This window comes from Peromyscus eremicus, chromosome 3 (genome assembly GCF_949786415.1).
Source record: "Peromyscus eremicus chromosome 3, PerEre_H2_v1, whole genome shotgun sequence".
NCBI classification, from domain to species: domain Eukaryota; kingdom Metazoa; phylum Chordata; class Mammalia; order Rodentia; family Cricetidae; genus Peromyscus; species Peromyscus eremicus.
In genome coordinates this window covers 45,285,589-45,298,541 of record NC_081418.1, presented here as the reverse complement: position 1 = coordinate 45,298,541, position 12,953 = coordinate 45,285,589, and the positions used below count along the sequence as shown (strand labels likewise).

At 38.5% G+C, this 12,953-nt stretch overlaps 1 protein-coding gene across 1 annotated transcript in view; it reads right to left on the bottom strand.

Annotated features, from left to right (window-relative positions):
• Exoc4 (exocyst complex component 4) overlaps positions 1-12,953 on the bottom strand; it is a 755,612-nt gene that overhangs the window by 223,180 nt on the left and 519,479 nt on the right. The window lies entirely within an intron of this gene.

Sequence of the window (12,953 nt, the reverse complement as noted above, 5' to 3'; positions counted from 1 at the left end):
ACCAGCAGTGAAATCTGAACTGAATGCAAATCATTTTATAGAAGAAATACACGACCATGACAATTTTGACACTGCCATTTCAAAATCATATGTAACCAAAAAAAAACTTCTTAACTGGGCTGGAGAGATGGCTCAGAGGTTAAGAGCACTGCTTGCTCTTCCAAAGGTCCTGAGTTCAATTCCCAGCAACCACATGGAGGCTCACAACCATCTGTAATGAGAACTGGCGCCCTCTTCTGGTCTGCAGAGATACATGCAGGCAAAATACTGTATACATAATAAATAAATAAATCTTTGGAGCCGGGCGGTGGTGGCGCACGCCTTTAATCCCAGCACTCGGGAGGCAGAGCCAGGTGGATCTCTGTGAGTTCGAGGCCAGCCTGGGCTACCAAGTGAGTTCCAGGAAAGGCGCAAAGCTACACAGAGAAACCCTGTCTCGAAAAACCAAAAAAAAAAAAAAACAAAAAAAAAACAAAAAACTTCTTAACATAAACCCAGAAATTGGCCATGATAGGAGAGAGGGCAAGGATGAAGACGGATGGGCCACCAGAGCAAGTTGGGAACTTGCTGGGAACTCCTGGAGGTATTCTACAGCAATGGGAGAAGAAGTCTAAAATGCTCACAATGGCTAAAGTGTAGAAGCACAAGCTTGCCAAACAAAGACAAGACACACATGTGGAGCTACAAAGTACACAACATGAAGCCAGCATGCACCATTCAAGCATGTTTTGATATTTTCAAAGGAAACAAAGCACTTTAACTGTGTTTCCAAGGTCCCAGCTACTGAATACATTTTCAACCTTAGTTTCCTTGCTTTCCATTTCTACATATATTTACATGTTTTGACAGAACTTTCGAGAAGACACAAACTAATTAAGAATAGCTTGTAGTGTTTTTTACATGGTCATTTTTATAGTTCCACAATGGCATGCAAAGCAGGGGCTGCTTATAATGTTTTCCCAGAAGAGAAAAAGAAAAATCAAGACAAAAGATAAACAAATAAATGTAAAAATATTTTTAACGTGTATCACAAATGTTGTCTAGACATAAGATAAAAACCCACAGATCTTAGTAGAAAAGTGGTCAAAGACAGGAAAAGAGCATATAGAAAAGAGAAATGCAACGTTCATCAAACATAAAAAATAAAATCTCAATTTCATAAGACAAATGCAAAGTAAAGTATTCCGATTTTCGAACCTATGTGCTAGGCGAAATTCCAAAGGTGTGAAAGAAAACACACTGTTAGTGTGAGTGTGGGGAAGGAGGCTTCTTCACACAGTACCGATGCAAGGACAAGTGGTACAGCATATACGAAGGGGATGTTGCAATATTATTCAGAACTATGTATGGATTTCCTTTTCCCCCAGAAACACCACTTGTGGGAAATTCTCCCCAAAGCTAAAGGCAGAAAATAACCTTAATGTTGATCAGTTAGGTGACAAGCAAAGAACTGTGGTGCAACACACTGGAATGTTGTGGACCCCTCCTTGCCCTCCAAATGGGAAAGCTTTAGCTACATGAGTATAAAAAGATCACAGCTCACAAGGTTAAGTAGAAAAAGGGGGTGAAGATCAATGTGTAGTTAGTGGTGTTTACCACATTAGCCTCTATATAAGAACTGTATAATTTCATTGTATACTTTAGCTTGTAGTCTCATAAGAACCCAACAGGTACCTGAAGGAGATGGGATGGAGCTGAAGTTGGGGAGTAGGAATGAGAATTTTCAATGATTTTTTTAATGTTTAAAATGATTATAATCTGAAGGGTTAGTGACTAGATTAAAATTAAATTATAAAATTTAAAAACTGCCTACATGTAAGTTTTCTACTTAGACTATATTTCAAGTTTAATTCTTTAATTTTTGCTTAACCTTACTCAATAAATGAACATACTCCAGATAATCTTAAATAGTATTATGTTACTCCATTGATTGTGTTCTTTCTCCCTTTCTCCCTCTTAACACTTGCCTTTGTGTGTGTGTGTGTGTGTGTGTGTGTGTGTGTGTGTGTGTGTGTGTGTGTATGCAATGCTAGGAAGTAAAGAAGTGGTTATTACAATGAAAATAGTGTGACCCAGGGAATTCAGGCAAAATGAGAAACTGAAACAAACACAAGACTTCTTACCTGATTTCAACAAAGAAAGGGAAGTCAAAGTAAACCTCATAAATCTTTAAGGAGATGATGAGTGGAAGATGGCAGGGAAAATGAGAGACAAAATAGTTAGCCACAGCCATAATGTTAAGATCTTGCAATCCATATCCTGCCCTCTGACCCTTCTGATTCCTGGACCTTGCAGAGGAACCCCTACCCAGGAGCACTCTTGTCCCTTTGGTCTGCCTCCAAAGGAAAATTTGTTATTTACCTTCCAAGGAGCAGATGAGAAAACCTCCTTTCACCAGAATCCCATTTGTTTTCTTAAGAGGGACCATGATTTTCTAAGCAAAAGTACTTATATTTTCTTTTCAAACCTTTATAAACTGAACAACCTTTTTACTAGCCAGCCTGTTCTCAAAGTGACAGAAACCTTAAATTATCCACATTTTCCTTCTCTAGTCAAGTAACCCTAAAACATGAGATGGCTTCAAGCACCACTGGCAGAGGGTCCCCCATCACTTTCAGTGAGCCATCTCTCTTCAATACAAACTATTCATTCCCTAGAGCACACAACATCCATCTCCAATGACACATCCAGGTTGATGTTGTCATTTTTAACTTGAGGGGATCCACTCAACATGTTTCCAAATCTGCTTTCAGAGCTGTGAGGGATCTCAGCAGAAATCGTGAAACATGGGAGAATGAAAGAAAAATTAAAAATGTTTCCAGACCCCTTTTTAGTCAGAAAATGGGAAGAATGGTAGTTACCAGGGAGGCAGATGGTGGTGGGGATGTGTTCATCAAAGGATACCAAGTTCAGCTAGCCATGAGAAATCAACTCAGATTGTACAAGGTAGAGACTTCAGTTAACGAATGCTAGACGTGGAAAGCACATAAGATAGATTTAAGTAATTTTACCACAAAATATAGCAAACATGAATGGTAATCATACATGTTTTGTTGGGTTAGCCATTCTATGTCATGTTATATGCCTTAACATACATGAATTTCTTCTTTTTTTCTTTTTATTTATTCTTCTCTCATTCAATACATCCCAACTGCAGCCTCCCTTCCCTCCACTCCTTCCAGTTGCCCCCACCCCTCAATTCACTGCTTCTCCATTTTCCTTCAAAAAAGAGCAGCCCTCCCTGGGATATTAACCAAATATGGCAAAACAGGAGGTAAGGGACCCCAAAATCAGCCAAAAGAGTCAGAAACACCCCCACTCCCACTGTTAAGAGTTCCCCAAAAATCTCAAGCTAAACAACCATAGCATATGTGAAGAGGACCTAGTGCAGACCTATGTAAAGCAATTCCACTAAAATCAGAACAAGACAAGGCTGTCCACTATCTATGTATCTACTCAATATAGTACTTGAAGTTCTAGATAGAGAAATAAGACAACTGAAGATCAAAGGGATACAATTTGGAAAGGAAAAGTCAAAGTATTATTATTTGCAGATGATATGATAATATATATAAGCGACCCCAAAAATTCTACCAGGAAACTCCTACAGTTGACAAACATTTTCAGTGAAATGGCTGGATACAAGATTAACTCAAAAACACCAGTTGCCCTCCTATACACAAATGACAAATGGGCTGAGAAAGAAATCAGGAAAACAACACCCTTCACAATAGCTACTAACAATATAAAATATCTTGGGGGGGGGGGCGGTAACCCTAACCAAGCAAGTAAATTTCAAAGAAAGAAACTGAAGAAGGTATCAGAAAATGGAAAGGTCTTCCATGCATTGGGTAGGTAGGATTAACATAGTAAAAATGGCCATCCTACCAAAAGCAATCAACAGATTCAATGCAATCCCCATCAAAATTCCAATATTCTTTACAGACTTTGAAAGGACAATTCTCAGATTCATATGGAAAAACAGAAAACCCAGGATAGCTAAAACAATCCTGAACTGAGTATCACTATTCCTGATTTCAAGCGGTACTACAGAGCTGTAATAATAAAAACTGCAGGGTATTGACATAAAAACAGTCATGTTGATTCATGGAATTGAACTGAACATACATAAATGTTTTAAAAATTAAAAATAAGCAAATACATTGCTAAGCTATGCTTGTGTTGGCAAAAACAACAAAGAAAGTCTTCTCTTAACTTCTTGATAGGTGAACCTTGCTCACTGTCAATTGTGACAGGAAGGACAACTTCCGGAAGTAGGGTGATCAAAAACACAGTACTCAGAGTTGGTATTGCAGAGGTTGGACCAAGTTGCAACAACTTAGGCAAATAATTGAGTCTCTTGTAGCCTTACTTCTGTATACTGTGAAATGTGAAGATACCACCACCTCCTCACACAAACTGGACTGAGAATAACATGCAGCAAGTGCAATAAGTGTGGCAGCTACTCCAACAGTTAGTAGTGTTTCCATAGTGCAAGCTTGGGTCAGGATGGAGAATCTCTAGTGGGACACATTGATAATTAGATTGAGACTCTGAATCCTTCAGAAACAAAAAAGTTCAGGCGTGACCAAAACGTCCATATGGCCAGAGTGAAGTGTTAAGTGCTCCCTAAGTGCTTACATGGGCACAGAGCAGAGTCTTGGGAGAAATATTATTGAACAAGATATAGAGCAAAGGAACACATTTTGATCTCAACCCATAGTTCTTGAAACTAGGATGCAATTTGCCTGACAACCAGTGCTCCCTCTACCCTACCCCCTGCCAAGATTTTGGATTAGAGGTCCCAATGAACAATGAAAAAGAGAAATAAATTTCATCCCTCATCCCTACTACTCCAGTGTCAACTGGTTCCTCTTTTGTGAAAGAACATTTAATGAGTTTGTCAGTTTAACTCTGCCTTCCTTTTGGGCAATATGGCTGTTCATACTACCTTCCCCTGCTCATTCACAGAGAATCATAAAACTCTGTCATGCTAATGAGCACATTATTAAATCAAACATCTGTTAAGGAACATTAATTCAGATTTTATTACAGGTAACCCCACAGTGAACATCTTCATTCTGTTTCTGGTAAGCTATTTTAACAAGTGCAAATATTTTAAGTAGCTCCTGATATTTTTTCTGAGGAAGTTTATATTTTATTTCCTGTTCTTTGCCCCCAAATCCCTATAACATGTTGCCTGTTTCATATTTCGGGTTTTTGTTGTTGTTGTTGTTTTGTCTACTAATAAGCATTTTTAAGATGGTCTGTTGAACACAAGGAGAGGTAGAGATAGAGGTATAGAAGAAAATCATCAGGAGTCCAATCTTCCCATGAAGGCTCCTCATTAGCACTATGGGAGCAAGAAAACACTGAATATTTGATAATGTCAGAGAATCCCATTAGGAATGAAAACACTTCCAAGTTAAGCTAGAACACAGATGGAACCCTGTGAAAAGGGCATGATCTAATCTCCGGAAGTGCTGTCAGCTGGGGATTTCCCAGACCTATGAATGATGAGCAGGCAAACACAAACTACAGGTGCATCTGTGCATGGGGAGGAGACTATGAGAATCAAAGGAAAGATCGACATAATGCTGTGTGTGGAGTATCTAATCACAGGATTTTGAAGACTGTTCTCCAAGTAACCTTTTCAACCAGAGGCTGTAAAACAGGATGAAACATAAAGCAAATAATGAGGCACATGACTAACTTTCACTGCAAGTTTAAATCACTGGTCTTATTCCCTAAGTTTAGTATTGATAGTTATGTATTTATAAATATTAAACTGGATATTTTCATTTCATATTATCATTGAGGGGAATTTAAAAAGTCTATGCATACATAATACCTGTATTTTTAACTGATGTTTTGTTGCAGCAAGTTACTTGTTCTCTGGAAGCCACAAATGAGCACCCACTGCCCAGTATTTTCAATTATATTTTTTACCTTGATGTGGTTCCTATCTAGGGAATTTATAAACTAATCAAAATTTTACTCAAGCATCCCCAGTCCCTTGCTCAGCCTAGCCTCCTTATCACAAATTATATTTTATTGTAAAGCATCATTTCCCCTTCTATTTCAGCTAAGAATTGTGGCTGGTACCAGCTGGACATACCATCAAGCACAGAGGACCTGCTGTAAACAGTGCACTGAGAGCTGCAACCTTTATTTATCTTAATGAAAATAGATGCTACAAGTAGACTTATAGTAGGGGACGGTCTATTCAAAATCCCAACTGTACTGGATTTGCCTGGGAAAAAGAAATCAACCTAGAATCTATATAGAGTCAAAGAGTCTACCCCCAGACACGAGCTCATCCTTGAACAAAGAACTGAAAACAGTTAGTTATACACAGAAAGATGAGACTTTGGAATCTAATCTAACTAAGGCCATAAGAAACGCAGGAAACAACTTGGTCTGTACATAGAGGCAACACAGCACATGGGCCTTTTTAAGACATGTTTTGAATTTACTTGATACTTCTCACATTGACATCTAAGGCTGAGCAAAGTGGAAGACAACCTAGGCAAAGAAGTGAAGAAGGCTCAGCAGAATTGATTTGAGATATAGTCAACTTACTTGTATTATCTGGGTGAAAAAGATCGTTTAGAAATGATTTACAAAGGACTCATTCAGAAACAGCAGCAACAGGCATATTTAAGACCATAAATCAGTGGAACATGAAAACTGAAGAAAAATCCATAAAGGTTAATGCACATTGGAGCACATTTGCCTCTTAATTCACGGGAGTGAGCCATTGGCACATCGGGGAGAAGCTCTCCCTCAATAGTCTGTAATTGCTCATGCTGAGTCTAACTACGATCTGGGCCTCTTGTATATAAAGATTTTCTGGGGAAAAGTACAAAATAAGCTCATCATTGCAGAGCCCAATTGTGTCCTCGGCTCGTGCCCCTAGGAGACAATTTGCTGAACTAATGAAATCAGAAGGGGTTTGGGTGCTTTTATTTGTAATGAGTGAGATTCATGCCTGGGACTTGAGGAGAAACGAGGTAAAAATCATTAAGTAACGAAAGAAAAAAATATTACCTATGAAATTTGGACTCTGCAGGCTTACAAACAAATTTAACTTTCAAAGTCTTGCCATGAGTGTATTGCAAATGATTTGAGACTATGCTTAAGTGCTCCCGACAGACTGAAAAGCACTTTAAGTAAAATGAAGTAAGCCTCTTTAAAATGACAGCTGTTAAAACTTTTAAGCATATAATTTGGAAATTGAAGTAAGAGTTAAACTCTAACCCTTAGTATAAAACAATCTTTCTTTAACCCCTCAAGATGCAAATAAATAAGTCAATAATATGGGCTATTGAACCAAGCTCAAAGGCAAGATGATAATTTTTCTATTCTGATAGGGTTGAATTCTATTTTATTGCTTCAACTTACTTTACTTACAGTTAAATACCTTTTTATGTTGTCATATAAAAGATTAATCTGTCAAAAAATTCCAAGAAAAATTTAGGAGAAGAAGCCTCCGGCATAGTTATAAACTCTCTTCTGAGGCTGGAGAGCAGTGAGGCCTTCAGATACTCTAATACAAACGCAGAGGAATGTGGTCCACACTGCTACTGTTGCTACATCAGTAGGAGTGCTATTAATAACCGCTCATAGCCACAGCTCTCTTACCATGTCTTCCTCAAAGAGCTTTATAAGGATTTGTCAATATAAATTTCAAAGGTATCCTAAGAGGACTGCACTGTTGTCGTCTCCATTTTACACAGGATGGCACTGAGATACCACACACAGAAGTGCTGTGTGGAATCACCATCTTACATTGCTGTAAGATAGAACACATGCACAACTGCCATTTGGAAGCAGAACTGACTGGCATTACACATCAAGATACTGATACTCTCCAGATCAAACAGCTGGTAAGTGATGGGGCTAAAATTTGACCTTGGGCAGCGTGATTCCAGAGACCATGCTAGACTTCAGCCTATTCTAGTACAACTAATTCTCAGACATTCAGCCCTAAGGTCAGGATGCTTGAGATGGGCTATCAGTAGATGTAAGTCTACACTGAAGTCTAAAGTGTGTGGTAATGAGTGGATAGGAAAGGTTATATTATCACAATAAAATATTTTAATATATCATGAATAATTATCTTAAAATAATTAAATCTTTTTTCTTTGGCTTTGTTTTGCTTTTTCAATGTAGGGTTTCTATGTGTAACAGTTCTGGCTGTCCTGGAGCTAGCTATGTGTAGACCAGGCTGGCCTTGAACTCAGAGAATTCTTCCTGCCTCTGCCTCCCAAGTGCTGGGGTTAAAGGTGGGGACCCACACCTTTAATAAGATAAGTAAATCTTATCTTCAGTTTAAACTATTGGTCCTTAACCTGCATTTCCAATCACCTGTTAGGTATTTTCAACTTGATTTCCTTCTGATAATTCAAATTATGTCTCACCTAGAATTCTTCACTGCTGAGTTCCAACTGTTTTTCAGTTCTCTCCTATGATTTACATATTTATACCATTATTATCACAATCACCCTGGGTCAAGCTTAAAAATCATCTATCACTTTCACCTAATCTTGCTATCCATGCAAGGAACTCCCAGATTTAGATATGTTTTCTGTCTAACATTCACATATGCTTATTTGGTCCCCATTTGGTTAATGTGGCATCATGTGGAGTGTGTTTATCATGCTGCCCATGGCTGTAGGTGATAAGCAAGCACAATGAAAGAATCGGGCTCCAAGGGTTTCATTTACACATCATTTGGCATGGATGGAGCTAACTCAACTAGTTCAAGGCTGTAGCTCAGGTAGACATTCCTGTGTCTCCATTACTAACATTTGCAACTCAATTCTGGTTCTAATTAAATGAGGTGATGCAGATAAATGATGAGAAGTTAATATAAGCACATTTACTTCCCTGGCTTCCCTGTTACAATTTCCTAACTGGTTTTCCAATTTTTTCTAAACCCTGCTTCCTTCAATTTGTCATCCTAATTTCACCGAAATATAGAATAGAGAGGTACTTACAAGGCTGTAATGCGTCCTGCTTTCCCTTGCCCGCAGGCTGTTGCACAGGCCTGGCCATTTACCTGAGCACACTACCTCCACTGTTAGTTGAATGCTGCACACACAGTCACAGCTTAGATGTCACTTCTCTAGTGTGTCTATGCTGACTGTCCTGTTCCTCACTACACCAACATAACACTCCTGGTGAGGAGACTGCACCCCACCATGTAGAACTTCCTGGAGAGAGGGGCATTCCTATTCACGGTGGACAGTCTGGTACTTCGTAGGAATATATCCCGTGTGTAACCTGCACGAAAGTAAACCTGGTGCCTTTTCTCACTTAGTATTTTTAGTGCACCTTGAGTACACTACGATGGCAGAGCAGCAAGACTGGAGGTCTACAAAATTGTTACTTATTTCAATGTAGCCTTTGGATAAGGACCAATTAAAAGCATGGAATTTCCCCTGACCTCTAATTTATTTGACTTCAGTCATAAAATAACTACTTCACAGCATTAGTCATTTTTCTACCTATTCTTCACTCTCTAATAATACAATCAAGCTCCTTCAGACCCATAACTGTGTTCTATACATCTCTGAATCATGCCTGAAGAATCCAAATCAATTAAGTAGTGCGCATAGTTAATAAATATTCAAATAAATAATACTATTGCATTATTATCATAGTTTATTTAGTCCTTGTCATTAAGGGCTATGACTTTTTAAAGTGTTCACTATCCATGGGCTATTTTAATGTTCTGTTTTATAGATAAAAATGGTTGGATAAACAAGATGATAAAAGAATTGAGGTAGTGCAAGAAATACAGGAGGTTGTAAAACAGGTGGTGCATGCATTATGTTAAGTGTTTCAAAATGAGGCATTTAAAGACAAATTATCAGCATATTAAAACCTAGTCTTGCTCTCTCATTTGAAGCTCAGAGAATCTGGCCCCATCTGAACACCATTCAGGCACCAGTAATAGAAATCAAGTACTGGAAACATGTCATGTATCAAAACTAGATGTGTGTACCTGCTGCAACAAGGCTATTGCATACGTGAACTCACTGCTGTGAATGAATTCATGAGACACGCATAAGATCATACCATCCAAAACTCTATCAGAGGTGGGGCAGGGGTACATGAAGTCCCATCCCCAGATCCCCAAGGAGCTACTAGCAATGGATGGATGCTGGTGGAGACAGAGGCAGTTTTCATCAGGATGTAGCCCTGAAAGCTGCTCATGCTCTAGTGGTTGTCTCTACACCCATGCAATACTGCACCCATGCACATACTGCACCCATGCACATACTGTACCCATATAATACTGCACCCATGCAAATACTGCACCCATGCACATACTGTACCCATATAATACTGCACCCATGTAATACTGCAACCATACACATACTGTACCCATGAACATACTGCACCCATGAACATACTGCACCCATGTAATACTTCACCCATGCACATACTGCACCCATGTAATACTTCACCCCATGCACATACTGGCATCACTGTGGCTACAGTGGGTAAAGAAAACAGCAAATGAAGTTGGGAAGGAAGAATGTTGGTTGGGGATGGGAACAGTTGAAGGGAGGGAATGGGGGACTGGATTTGATCAAAACACATTATATACAGGTTTGAAATTCTCAAGTAATTTAAAATTAAAAATTACATAAGATAGTTGCTGGATTAGACAGGCAGGCTATTTGTGTCTCTTTCAGTGTTCATCGACAGGCTGGATTTTATTATGCTTACTAATAAATGCCTTGGAAAGCTCAGTTTGAATTATCTCTAATGAGCCTATTTGGCAGCTAAACTTGTTCCATGATTTTAGCTTAGATTATGTCTTATCCATTCCATGTTTATTATTACTTGATTAACTGCCAACCGGAATGTGCAGCAATCTAAGAAAAAAGTACCTGCAAAATAATGTGTGATCCCCAGCAAATAATTATGGCATGGGCCCCAGACACATAGCATTGATTGAGTCTGGGGCCTTTGTGGAGGCCCACAAAGGTTTCCTAGCAAGATCTGAGCTTGCTTTACCCAGTAGGGCTGCATGAGAACACTGCTTGACCACGTGCATGGTTACTAGGTGATTGGAAGGGTCTACACCTGGCTGAGGTAGAGGGTGGTCTTTGCTCTACCCCTTGGCACTCCTATAAACAGCCCTTTAGAAGAGACAGAAGAGGTCAGTGGATAATGATCCAGGCCTTCCTGAGCTATACTGTGTTTCTGTCTCTCTCCCCTCCATATTTCTATCTAAATATTTCCCACTTCTTCTTCCTCAGGAGTATCCTGGGGTAAAAGTGGGAGCAGAGCTCCCACAGGCCTTAAACTCTTCTACATTTATTCTGTTTTATTTGAATATTTGATTATTAGAACGCAGCCATGATCATCATCTTATCCCACAGCACACATGCATTTTCCAGGACAATATGTTTAATGAAGCATCATGCACAACTTCTCACAAAATTGTTATTCTATAGTGGTTAGACTCCATCTTAGATTTACTCCAGGTAGTCCTTTCCTGCTTGGAAAGATAGCATTTTCTAGAATCACTTGTAGCCATGCATTATTTTATCAGGGTTTTAATATAACAAAGCAGCCTGTACAATGCTTATCTAGGATAAAAAGTGAACTAAGCTGAGTATTTTAAAGGTATTTTATCCAGTGTTCCATCACTATCCTATCCCTGTGAGAGGTATCAGAGGGCTCTTGCTTTACAGTTTCATAAATGTCTATTAATAACCAGGATCCAAAGACTATTACTTCTGGAAGTCCACTTCCTTCAAGTTCTTACAGTAAAGCTAAATCAGATTTTAAAATTCTGATCACAAAACCAAGATACAGAAAAGTACAAATTATCACACTTCCACACAATCAGAAAGAGGAGGGTTCCTTGCCTGTCTGAGAATCTGCAGGTAGATATGTACTAATAAACAGCATTTCAAAAAACAAGACAAAATAAATCCAAGATCTTAGAAAAGAATTTTGATGGCAATATTATCAACTCCCACAGAACCAACACTATTCCATATTATTATGGTGGCAAATACCTAGAGCGCAGAACAGATAACACAGGTGTGCAACATTAGTGTCTACAAGCACATGACTCTGCTCAGCGTCATACACTTTTGAGCTGAGTGCTCCTACTAGTAGGAACTGAATATATAAGAGACAGCAACGCCTACAGAAATTGTTTTAACAGAAAAAAATTCAAGGTCACATAATTTCATCTGAGAAACATTTTATGTTTTCAAAGGAATAGGGAAAATTTGAGGAATATATGCTTTATCACGTGTAAATACAAAGTCTATCTTGATGTAAAAATTATTTAAAAATTACTTTGTCTCAGGAAATTTGTGAAATAATTTTTAGTAATTATATGGACAATGAGTTTACCCTTGATACAGTTTACTTATCAGCATAATAGTAAACAAAAAACTTCGCTTGGTCAGATGGACAATGAAAAGTTATAGCCACAGGCATGGTAGACAAAAACTTGAAAGAGTTCTGCCTCTCCAGGGATGAAGTTCACCATCAATGTACTCAGCTTAGTGACACTGCATTCATACTTGTTAATACCATGAAGCATTTTTACATCACTGCCCACAAAAATGCTTTGCTTCAAACCTGATAGGATATGCTATTCTTGGACAAGAAGTAGTTGATATATCTTTCTCTTTAAAAAGAATACAACTGTATTCATTTCCTTGATTTAGAAAAATTCTTGGCAATAATCACTCAGAGTAGACCCTGGTTACAATTGCAAGCCTGACAGCACAGAACTCCCCAACATCTAACTAACTAACTCAACTACAACTTGCTGATTATGACTACATTGTATTCTAGGAGCTAAAGATGCAGGTCCTCAAAGGCAAGCAGAAATGATTATCTTCCATATATACAGTATTTATCATTGCTTACTGTAGGCTTTTATAAAACCCTCTTATTCTGCTTTA